Source organism: Haliotis rufescens, unplaced genomic scaffold (genome assembly GCF_023055435.1).
Source record: "Haliotis rufescens isolate VD_foot unplaced genomic scaffold, xgHalRufe1.0.p SCAF_9, whole genome shotgun sequence".
In the NCBI taxonomy this organism is placed as follows: Eukaryota; Metazoa; Mollusca; class Gastropoda; order Lepetellida; family Haliotidae; genus Haliotis; species Haliotis rufescens.
Window position 1 is genome coordinate 3,580,360 of NW_025964383.1, and position 13,777 is coordinate 3,594,136.

The following is a 13,777-nucleotide window of genomic DNA, read 5'->3' on the forward strand; positions in this document are numbered from 1 at the left end:
TGATATATTACTCCTAATAACATGATGCATGAAATATAATAATGTGGCAAGTAATGATACATTCAAGTCAATAACACTGACCTGAAAAAGAATGCAAAAATAATTGGATAAATATTATTAAATAACTGCTTGAGACGCCCAACGCTAACATCGTATTCGTGCATGCGTGATTCCCGTGAAACCTTTCGAGTTGAGTTGATTGGTTCAACTGTGTCATATGGCCCTGTGACGTAGGGGTAGCATTATGCAGATGGCTGTTACAATGAATGTTCGTTCCACCCGTGACGAACAGGTCTGGTTGTTGATGAAATATAGTGATAGCTAAAAAGACAGATTTTTTATTCATGCACCGATTGTCTTTAAATGTAATATCGAGTTATGTATGACTGTTTAATAATCTCATACCAACTTTGACTGGAGTAGCTCAAATAGTTTTTCAGATATTGTAGTAAACGTCGGTACCTTAAATTAACTTCCAGACTATAAAAAAGTGGACGTAACTCCCAAAATACAATTCACTAATGAGCGTAAACTTTACTGGTAATACTGAGAAAGAACAATACATTGCAAATAACTTAAAGAACACAATCATAAATTTTGGCTCAAATTTTAATGCGCTGAAGCCGGGCAAAGTGGGGGACACACTATTATCCATCTCCCACCCTAACTGCATCCGCTCTCCTTACAACACTGCTTTTATTATTTATAATTAACATTCCCAAAACTGCTATCACATAAGCTGCAAAGAGTCCCAAATCTTTCCAGTCTTTAGACATCCTATATTATAGTTGTCAGGGGTATTTCCGGGTTTTATTGGTAACACACGTTTGGCCGGGACCAAGGAAGAGCCTAGCTCCTGGAAGAACCTGCTTCACTCCCTAGTAATTTCTAAACCTTTCAAAACCATAACGCCGGTGTAACTTCATAACTGTGTTCAAATAGCTCACAAAAGATATGAAAACATCCTCACTTGTCCGAGGTACACTGTGTACACTTTCAAGGACTCTGGCCATGCTTTATCACAAAACTCTAGGGACAATTGCAGTTGTGTGGCATAGTCCTTCCTTGTCGGTTCTGATCATGCAGCTGACTTAAAACCTGAACACCACTTTCATAATCTTACTCAGTGAAGGCTTGCCACTTTTTCCCGAAGGAAAGCAAAAATATGTGAAACGAGGTTTTCAACTGCTAAACCTCCCTCACTCATGCACAGTTTAAGCATCAGCCAATATATACTTAACTGCAAAAGAAACGCAATTTCTATACAAATCATATAGCTCAGATACATACTGTTGGGCATCCGAGTATAAGCAAATGTTTTCCTGCATCATATGCTTGCCTGAAAACGCAGCTGGTGTTTCAGGTCCGACAGTTTTTCAGGTCCCCACGCAAATCAAGATTCACGTGCAGAATGAGGTAAGCTACCCTCGATTGTCAGTCATGAGATCGATAAAGAAGCAATAGCGAGATAAACTGCCAACGAGAGGAAGCCTGTTGGAAGATTGAACGTTGGTCTGAGTGCACAGGTGGCCGCAAATAATTTTAATGTGCAGGTAACAACAATATACCGTTTGCAGCAAACGAATCAACATTACCAACAACACTGATGGACCGTCCAAGTAGTGGTCGGCCCCGAGTACCAACGCCTCGATAAAATTGTAATGTGCATCATCGTCACATGCAGAACCGTTTCCTCTGCGCCTCTGAAACAGCTGACGATATGCACCAAACAGTGACCTATCAGTTCCGATACAAAATGACGTCATCTCGTCACCAGTAACAGCTTTTGCCGGCGACCGGGGGTAGAGCCGTGGGCTGCGTCCCTGTGTCGGCAGAGGAACGGAGTCTGTTGGTTGAGGGGATAAAAGCCGGACTGGCTATAAGTTTCCTGAGTCTTTCTTCCTCATTAGATCTGACTAATTTAACATCAACACGCTTCCTTAGATTCTCCATAGTTTTACCAAATACTGAGTTATTCATGAGCTTATATAGATTCTTTTCGAAATCGGTGGTAGCTATCTTTCTTAAATCTGTGTTCAGCCTTATATAGGGCTTTGATCAAACTTTAGAACTCTGTGTATTTTCTTTAGTTTCATACCTAACGATAGATATAACTGGAGATTTCTGTAGTGAACTATATATTTTGACTTATCCATCAAATTTGGTACGAGTTTTTCTACGCTAGCTAACCTTGTATTACCCATCAAGGAGTGTTGATATTCTGACATCCAATCTTTATTAAACATTAATCTTTCAGGAGCTAGCGGATAACTGTTATGGTCTTTATGTAACGAAATTGGATATTCCAAGTCAACTTCTAGTATGTACCCTTTATTCACATCATTCACATTGATATTATGGATATTATGGATATCATTCACATCGACCCACTCAAAACCACCCGTGGGTAAAGGTTGACTCATAGCCCATCCGTACAAATTGTTGGCGTCGAGATATAATATGTGCGTGTCGGGTTTACTTGGATCATATCCTTCCACTAATTTATTATTAGCCTTAGAATACCTTTTCGCCGCCATCGATATACCACCTCTTAATCCTTTCTCAACAAACAAGTGCATATCGTAATCTGTTTTTAAGTACAGATCGTAATCGCCTAAATTCTTACAACCTAATTTATCCCACACCGTCAGAACGTGTTCATAATTTGGCATCAGTTATTTTAGATTCTGTTAAGTTACTATAGAATGATTCAAGGGGCGGTAATTTAGTTTCGTTGAATCTAGACCAATCATCCATATATTCGTAAGGATATACACCTTTTCTCAGCAACAAATGACGGCACCGATCGGTATATTGATTTCTTATCGCAAAGTCATCGGGATTGTTCGCATTAGCTAAATTGTCCAGGGAAGATAACAGAAACTGTACAGAGTCTATGAATCTAAGTCCATTACTTTGCTTTATTTTGCCTTCCCATCCTTGTCCGTATAATGTATAGTTTTAGTCAACGAGAATGATATGTATTTTTCCATATTATTAGGAATACATGTTAAGCCACCGTCGGTCTTTGAGATAGCTTGCATGATGAGATGAAAATGGTAACCTCTAAGGTTGTGAAACACAACGGGGATGGGTATTGTTTGAGAATTCATTTTTAGTTTCAAGTTACACTCGTTATACGCGGCTCCCCGATAATTACCCGTGACATGGCAATGATCTCTTAAGGAATCCCCATTCAGGGGTTTATTACAAACATGACAACTCGTTGACTTCTTATAGGCCCTCCAATCATCCCTCGTCATACATATGGGTTTCTTATGCGATAAATTTTCCCTGATTATTCTCTCTTCATTTTGTAGATATTCTAGGAACTTTCCCGCTGCATCGGGACCTCTATAAATCACGGGCGGGTTTGTTTTCCCATCATACCTTACAACTATATATCCAAAACCACAAGGAATATGTTCTTGAGTTTTGTACGTAAAACTATCTTGATTATCTTGATTGCTTCGGTTGGTATTTTCTATAGGTTTGATAAGCGCTTCGAAGTCGGCGTAAATTACGTACGGTACTGGCATTTGATTACAATAATGTTCAAATTTTAATATATTTTTCCCCTCTTTAGGCATATCGATCCTGATAGCAGTCTGTCCAACACCTCTGCAGTCTTCTTTATGCGCTTCTAATAGATCTTGTCTGCTGTACCCATGCAGCCATCTTTCGCAGAAATATTTCTTTCCTGCATGTTTTGTTTGATCGCATAATAGTCTGCTTAAACTCTTTATCCATGTATAATGATATTTACCCTCTTTTTCGATCAGAAATGAATTGATTTTGGGAATATGTTCTGGAGCGGAGCTTATCCTGTGTCCTTTAGAAGAATGTCCGAAAACATTTATAGCTAAATTAATTTGCTTTTCCACCTTATCAATTTGTGAGATTGGTGTAGGTTCGTCTTTGCCATCGAGGTTTAGTCCATCGTTTTGAGGATAGCTAGAAGGTCTATCCGGATGCTTGTCTACGGGGAACAATGCAGATCTTATCATCATTCTTAAACAGTCATCGGATTTATTTTTTACATTAATTATGGCTTTTTTCTTTTTATAATACGGGGGTAAATCTATATAAGATCCACCTTTGAAAGGCATATAATTTGCTATATCTAAATATAAACTATCGATTTTATCCACACCCCAACCCGAACCTCTATTAGTCCAGCATTCTAAAGTTTCCTGTATCCTCTGAATTGATGTATCTAATGATGTGTTTATAGTATCGGATTCGGTTATAACTTCTTGATTGCTACGGAAATATGGTTCGGTATATTCAGTGCTATCGTCTGTGTTACTTTTACTCAATGACATTTTAATCGTCAGCTGGTATTTTATACTATGTAAATCATCTAATTCCTCGTTAATTTTACTCGATATGATAGGTTTAACATCATTAACATCCATGTTGGAATTAATATCCATCTTCCAACCTCTTAGATATTTACCAATGCCGGCGGATGTGGGTACAAATTTTAATTCTTGTTGTTTTTTATCAACATCGTCTTGTTGTTTTTAATCATCGGATTGATTATTATCTAGTAAAACGATCAATTCAGCTTTTCTCATTCGAGAATAACCTCTCAGCCAACTGTTTTTTGCTTGAGCTTTGAGTTCTCCAACAGTCTGGGATTTGTTGTATTCCAAACCGAGTAGATCAATCAATTCAGTTTTTCTCATTCGAGAATATCAATAGACCACGTTGCTTTGCCAAAGCTTTCAGCTCTCTGACAACATAAGTCATTGTGATATATAAATACATGTGAACTAATGTCTAATTGGTTTGAATTCTACCCAATCTATTTATCTCATTTCGGTAAGCCTTTTTCCTCTCATAAATAATTTGAAACCGTTTCTTGTCAGCACCGTGACTCTTACATAAACAGTAACTACCTTTGACCCCAATCCCACATACAGAACACGAATAATTAATGTGTCCTTTTCTAATGGAATGGATTCCACAAAAATCCGACATACAGCTCTTTCCACAAATTTGTGATTGGCCCAAGCGTATGAATTAACATCTTGATGTGCCTCTCGCCATTGTGATAAATATACACTTCTAGTATCATTTGTCTAAATGCATGTCATCAGCTTCCACTGGTGAGTCATAGCTGTCAGTGCTATTTATAGATTAGCAGTCAGGTCATGGTTTATGCGTAGTTATTGTGTAGCGATGACTGATAACATTGTGAATACTATCTCGTGTTTTTTTTGTTCCTCTGATGGTGTATAAAACTGACTTATTGTTGGTCTCTGTATTGGGTCAAGTTTTTTTCCATAAACGAGGAAGTATTCGTGCATGGCAGATTCAACATCCTTAAACGTTTCAATTGAATGTCCTTGCTTATGCAGTTCTTCATTAATAAAATCTAATCTTAATATCCTCTGTCTGGTCCATTGTGACTGGGCTGCTTCGAGTTGTTCTTATGCTTTATTATGTCGTTTATGCTCCTCTTCAACTCCTTTAGCGTTTGATTCTCTCATACTAGAAAATAAAAAATTACTCCACGAAAAAGCTAGAGCATTAACAACAGCTCCACCGACCATCATCGCAATTGATGCCATGTTTATATGAATATAAAATATTCAAATGTTTAATTACTTTATTATGCCTTCCAGGATAAGCCCTTTGTTTGATGAGCATATCTTTTGTTGCCATTGCTAATCCAATATTGAGAATCTTCATACCTATATCATAACCATTAAAATCTAGCTTGGGTGGTGTGGCTTTAGTAATCATTTTAGCTATACGGGCATAGCCAATGGCCAAGCCGCTGACCACCGCTGAATGATATGTTGCGTTTACCAACATTTTACCTTCTGTAACTGGAGTAGTCACGTTTATTATAGCATTATATTTTGGGGCTAACTTCTAATTGAACTTGTTGTTGTGTAATCGGGGGTGACGTTTTCTCTTCTCCGGTCTTATAAAACAACCATACCACCGCTATAGCAACAACTCCTACTAGTGCCCAAGTTTCAATCGGACGACTATATTCAATATTTGAATTATGCATTAGTTTCGCTTTCCTCGCCAGCCTGCCCTTTCTACCGGCGGCGATTTTTTGGGGGTTCTTCGTCACTCTGGCTTGTGATGTTGCTGGTATTTCCTCATTCACAATCCGTTGTGCATCCTCGTTCACTTGTTGTACAATCTGTGGTGTCACTTGTTGTGACTGTGTTTCCACAATCTGTTGTACAATCTGTGGTGGTGTCACTTGAGTCTCCATTATTATCAAGTGGGCACGTATGTTTAAATTGACAATACCTAGCCTTATTAAAGCGGTGGTCCCCAGAGCTAAGAACATTCCGTATCTATGATAAAACTCACAGCTCACTGAGCTAATAGCATGTTCGATGAATGGGTCTTTCTCGAGAGATTCGCATAAATACGGGCCATGTTCTGCTTGGATAGGAAGAAATGTACTAGCTACGACTGTGTATAGTTGTAACATAGCCGAACCTATTGTTTTAGTCATGGTAGCTCCCAGTCTAGACTCGTAATGCGCATACAGTTTTTTAATTTCTTCATCAGTCATGTTATCAATTTTTTCAATGGTATAATTTTCCCCCAAATAATAGTCTTTCTCTATGTTTATCTGAAGATTTATCTACATCTTGATCTGTTTTTTTTAGCATTTGTTCGATGAGTTTGTCGCATTCCATAATGTAATACCTAAGGAGATATTTAAGTCTAACATAATATAATATGGCATATCCAATACAGCCAGTAATAATAAACTGTTGCGAAAGAATGAGGATTTCAAGCCACATTATGTCATAATAACCGCTAATGTTCAATTTACTTGTGCAATCTTTTTGCTATATTTTCTATAATTTTGCCATATTTTTGCTAAGCAACTGCATAAGCAGCTGGGTGATTGGTTTTTAATACAAGTTTACAGTGCTTCGTTGCTGCTTTATCAGTATTCTGACTTTATCTTGTTCGGTCTTGATATAAATAACATCATTTTCACGTAAACATTCCTCGAATGAATCTCGGTCTTTGCAATGAAAGAAGGCTACCCATTTAGTCTGCTCTCTCAGATCTATCAGGACAGAGTTGTATTTTTGAGTAAGTACCCAAACGCTATGCTGAGTATGTCGACCGGAGAATGCTAAATATGAAAGCATATCTTTCTTTTTGGTTAGTTCTTTACTCGCACTACAATCGTCTATTATGAAAAGGGTCAACTCTGTGAACCCCATTGTCATTCATTACCCAATCTCTCGATAGGTATGTTTTATTAATGCTTATAGTCGGGCACAGAATAAAAATATGATCAAAAACGTCCCGATAATGACTTTCTAAAATATACAGAATAAAAGCTGTTTTTCCACAACCCGTTTGCCCACAGATGATAGCGCAGTGCGGTTCTTTAGGTAAAAGATTATTAATAGATTGCTTGCACGAATCTTCCATTCTGTATATTAAGTTGCGCATCCATAATCACGTACAAATATAAGTTTAATTTACCAGCCGACTCCTGGAGCTTCGTTATCTGAATAGTGACACCATCGCTGGCATTTTCTATTCTCCGCCCACTGCCGTGTAGTTGGTCATCGTCCATGGTTCGCATGTCGAGCCATAGCGCATACTTCGTGGTGAGGTATTCACCCATCAAAACACCTCCGAGAGACAGATCTTTCACGACCACGTTAACTTCTGGGCTTCGTTTTATAGAAGGGAGTTTTTAAATCTCATCCCATTGTTGATACGCTAGCATTCCTTGACTAAATAGTTGATTAGGAATGCCCTCGATAGTCGATTCTACTATTTAATCTTGGGATTGTAGAATTTCTCGGTATTTCTTTTAAATGCATCGGAGGGGTCCTCGAACAACATTAAAATACGCTTCAACGATCTCGTGGGGGCGTTTAGATTGATATTCCAAGTCGTATCTTTTTTGTTCCTTGTGATCTTTCGATGTCGAAACACGCGATCGTACAAAATGGCTAAACTTCCAGTATACTGGCTACGAATTTGTCTGGCTAATTCAGGATCTGTTATCATATCATACCCCAGCGAGATATTGTCAATGGAATAGCTAGCATCTTCAGCAGCTCTGATTACTCTGCCATAGTCATTAAAAGTTAGTTCGTATTCTAACCTATTGCTTAGGGATGCTTGATAGAAGGGCATGTGGGAATCTAGTAATTCAATGTCTAGCGGAATATAGAATCGGTTACGTAATACGGCGGCAACAGCGAGATCTTTAACGACGGTATTATCACCATTATCAGCACCCACACGCAGTTTCAATGTGTTCCGATTTCAAATACCTTGGTACTGTAAGTTTTCCCGCTCTTTATCCGTTCTCCAGAGATCCATGTAACAATAGTATACATCGCTATCGTCGATACTCAAAACCTCATTACCGCTAATTTTAATCGCGATTTTCTTAACGATAGCACGACCTATGTTATGAACAGGCTCCCTGTTAACGTCGGTAGAAGTCAAACTAATCGTAAATGCTAGTCGGGCAGTTCCCGGAACTAACACATCGTGTGCGCCGAGATTAAGAAAGCAAACCAGAAGCGTTTGATTCTGATCGATGCTACTCGATTATTAGTTATAGTTACAGACTGACGAATTGCTTTGATCCCTAATGGATCTCGAAGTCTACGTTGTGGGTTTAACTTGCGTCCGTATTGTGAAGACATTGTTATATTGAAATTATGTAACCTTATGTTTAATATAAAAATGGATGATATTAATCTAGATAACATAACTGATACTAGTACAATCCAAGAGGGTAACCAGCTTTACGAATATTAATGATGAACTTTTGAAACCAGCCGTTAATGATGTTAGCCAATTGGTCGTGACTTTTCAAAGTTTACGATAGAGAGTAAAAGAATATTGTGACTGAGTGGCGCTCCAGATATTGATCTTATGAATTCTCGTACTCATAAGCCCCTAGCCTTGTCTACGATAGCTGATAAACATGGCATCAGCACTGTTCGTAATGAATTAGGTTTAGTAGACTACTCACGAGAAAAACTTTCTGCGAAGACTACGAAGACTGTGCGTACTGAACTCGGTAACATAGATAAAGATAATTTGGAAGAAAGCTCGAAGGTGGCCTCGGATGGACTCGGAGAAATCTTGGGTACCTACTGCGATAATTCCACGGTCAGTGTACCATCCTCGGAGTTCAGTATTAGGGAATTACGAGGTCTTGACAAGGCAATGGAAACAATGCAGGGAGAACTCATCAATAATATAGCCAAGCTATCCGAACTCGACAAGCATATAGCTTATGAGAAAACAAAACTTGAACAGGCGGGTGATGAATTCAGTAGAGGTCGCGTTGCAGAAAGATTGCGTAACTTAGAAGACGAAAGATCGGCCCGCCTCAAAGTGGCTTCTAGTAATAGAAAGGCACTTCATTCACAAATCAGTTGAATTCCAGAAACTATCGATCAAGTCCTCAACGATGATACTACACTGGCCGATAAAATTAAAACATTGTTCAGAGAACTTGGGATAACCATTGCCAGTATTTTAACCGCATTGAGATTTATTATATCAACTTTAACTCTCGCATTAACCGGTGGTACAGGAGGTGGCACACCCCCTAGTGATAGGGGTGGTATAAAAGAGTGGATAAAAAAGCATTTAAAAGCATTAGGTTCAGTACTGGGAAGCTCGCTGGGAAAGCCGCGTCTGCACTTCCCGGTATAATAGGGAGTATTGTTTCCTGGCTCTTGAATTTATTAGCTAAGACCACCACTTGGCTTATTCAAAACTTGTGGGCACTGATCGTAGCAATTGTAGGGCTGTTGTACGTATCCACTTAAAACTAATTAACCAAATCATGAGTAAACCAGCCGCGACTCCACCCACTATAAGAGCTGTTTTTTCATCGATATGTTGTTAATTTTTAGCTGCAATATGTGGTGGCACTTGTGGTTTTGCGTTAGTAGATGGTTGTGGTGTCTGTGGCGTGACTATTGCCGTTTCGCCTGTGTTTGTTTGCGCTATTAATTCGGTATTAATATCTGAATTTATACCTGTTTTTTGTTGATCGGTAGCAATAACAATTTTATTATTATAGCTTATCATATTACATGGAGACATGTATAGTCCCGGCGCATGAACATAGTCTACTTTGGATAGAGCGTACTGTAATACATCTTGATAACGTTTTATAGAAGATGGTATGTCAACTGGTGAATTAATAGCATCCTCCACATTTGCAACAAACTGTTTTTGTGCATCGAGCGCCGTCCCAGAACCAATAATGGACGTTCGTGTTTGCGATTGTGCACCGAGAATTGCCCAGAATAAGTTCTTATTGATTCATTAACTCTCACAACTCCTGGGTTAGTAAAATTATTTTCTGTTATATCATATAGAAATTCATTCCAAGCGTTTGCGGTATCATTCAGTTGTACAAATTTTGTAACAATATAAGCCAAACCACCCTTAAAACTCATAAGATCTCCTCTCCAATCGTTACTCGAAATTTCCCAGCCATGATTAGGATTATGTAATCTTACAAAAAGAATGTTTTTCTGTAACAACTTAAATGGATTTAATGGTTGATTAGTTTTTTTAACTAAATCATTCTTCTTTAACTGTTTTTTGTCCGCTGTACGGAACACCTAGACCATGGTTAAGTCCTTTAATACGCCACTCTTTACTCGTAGAAATACCAAATTCCTGACAAATACGTTCATACGCGAACCTATTGTACGGATTATTGGAGGAATTCCATGCTCGATCATGCAGTAATGGGGCACTAATTTCTTTAAATATATGTCTAATCTGATAGTACACGTGAAATGATAAAACAGACTTATTTAGTTCAAATCCTGGGGCATAAAGAGATACACCACATCCTGTTGTGGCACACCATATGGCAAAGTTTAACTGATTCTGCCAAAATTGCATTGGATTATGAAACCAATCGTGCACCATTTTATCGCTAGTTGCCATGAACCTGTATTTTTAAAAAATATCAGGAAATTCAACATCAAAATTAGCACCAGAGGCACTTACTAAAATCGACTGATTAGTAATATAAGTTGATTTCATATTTAAGTTATGATGTAGTATCTTTGTATATTTAATATGTATGTTACACTCCCAGGAATAACAAATGGTCAGTCTATTGAACTGCTTCATACTATCGATAACTCGGATGGACAACTTGAAGTCCCTCTATGCTATTTAACGTATTACCCACGGTGGACCAATATAAATGCTGTGAAAAGAAATAATAAGATATTTATAATTGAAAACAATGTTATTGGCAAACCCATTATTATACCTGATGGGTATTACAGCGTTTGCTCACTCAATGATGAAATTTTTAAGCCTTTGGAAGCTAGTCTCACACAAAATGAGTCGAATGGGATACTGATTATAAGCGCTGGAGAAAAGGAAATACTCTTTCGAGTGGGCTTAGCAGTTACACTTGGATTTAGAGGAGACGAAATAATAGCAATAATTATAAAACCCAACGAAACAATGCATGGAGTTAAATTACCCGATTTAGTTCCCTATAAAGAGTTGTGCATCCATCTTGATCAGATAAGTACGACGGTTAATACTCAACTCTAAAGTCCTTCAACTCTACTCACATCTATTCCAGTCAAAGATGAAAAATATAATGGCAGTAGAACGGAATCTTTCTCATCATTACAATATAAAAAATTAAAGCGTGGTATTATTTCAGATCTCAAAATTTCTGTATTAGATGTAAAACATCAACCTGTACATATAGGATACTTGAGTGTAACACTCCATATTATAAATAATGGTTGATTCATCAGGCCCTGGAACACTCAGACAATGTAATACAATTGCGCTTTCTGATCTCGGAGACACAGAAGGATTCGGTAAACCCGGTACTGATGGTAAGTTATATGCTTTACACTTACAAGATATTGTATACAAGCGGAAAGAAGTTGCATTCACAGGTAATCTAGGAGATTTAACCGATGTCGACGTTAGTAGACTCCATAAAAACATTTCGTATAATCTTACACTCAACTATGATAATAAATGGACTATGATCGAAGCAAACATCGAGTGGCTATTGAATATCGTCATTACCCCACCGTATGTGATGACGGGTAAGGCACATAATTTAACTAAGATAATAAATAGTGGGATCTACTCGGGGCTTTTATCCCATCAAAACGAAAAAGTGTGTTAGTCAACCCCCTGCCAGAAAACCCAGGTTATATGTTATATAGTCGTCCGGCATAAAAAATGTTAGTTTAAATTTTGTTACTGAATTCAATGATATTAAACAGAACTTGAGTGCAATACCTAATCTTTCTACGCTTATTATTGAAGTCTTGTTCGGATATGCACCGGAAGATGCCTTCGAAATATTACCAGGTCTATCAATTAAATGGCTAAAGAAACACTAACGTCAACGTTGCAGTATTATTCATATTGGAGCATCACCCGTTGCAACCCTTGAGGGGGTCCAAATTATTAAAAGTGACAGCATTTCTCTTACTAAGATATTCATGCCGTATAATATACATTTGATAAGGTTGATGTATACTCTGAAAACATTTAAGCAAGACCAATTAAAGACTATTATATGATATAATAATATACACTATGGGTTTATATCCGGCGCTCGATGAGGCATCTGAAAAGATGGATACTGTTGATGGATTTCGATTACATCAAATAAGCGACATAGAACATCGAATAGATAAGGAGAGGGAGTTGTGACTTGGATTGTATAAAAAGTATTGCAGAGCTGTGAATGCTCTCGACGGAGTTGACACCGCACTTGTAACAGCTGGCATGGGACTCGGTGTAGCCAGTGTTGGTTTATTATCAACTATAATCGCCGCACCTATCGTACTTGGCATGGAAATAGGCGCCGGAGTCTCAGGACTTGCAGGAATAATGATAAAATTCATTTCTCGTAGGTTGCAAAAGAAAGCATTAAAACATGATAATATTCGGATACTCGCCGAAGCAAAGTTGAACAGCATTGAGGATCATATTTCAACAGCAATGGCTGATTGTAAGATATCCGAGGATGAGTTTCATTTAGTTTTGTCAGAACTCACCAAATACAATGCAATGAAGCAGGAGATTCGATCCAATTCTCGTAAGACCAGTGGTATTAGCGAAGACGAGAAAAAAAAGTTCATAGAACAGGGGAGGCAACAAGCGCGTCAGTTATTCCGTGCCAAAACCAAAGAACTGGTTGGAGATTAAAAATAGATTGCTTACTATCATTAGATCAGATTTAAACGAATGCTTATGTAAGTATATAATAATGGAGAATTACAAACCAAGGAAGAACTCGAAAAAGCCATCGAAACATTTATGCTCAGGGACAAAATAATCAAATGGAGAGAATTACCACAAGGTATATATTATATCAGTGATGTCAAACCAACCAAATACGGTCATCAATTGTTTCTTTCCATTTACCAAGAAGAGTATATAGTCTGGTCTCCTAGTAAAATGAACAAAGAACTTAGTAAAAATATTGAATATCCCTTCGTTAAAAATAATGGTATACGTATGAGTGAAAATAATAGAGAATATTTTAGTTTAATGTTATGACGATTGTTGAATCGCATCATCAGTTTTGCATAAAATATTCCCCCTGTAGTAGCGGTATAGGTATATAAATCTTGCTCCAGTTGAAGTGAGCCAGAACCCCCATTACCTATACTACTAAAGTGTTAAAGCCAACTCCTTGCTTACTATTTTTTAATACAGGCTAGCTTGAGCACAACCACCAGTAGCTAAAGTGATGACGTAATCC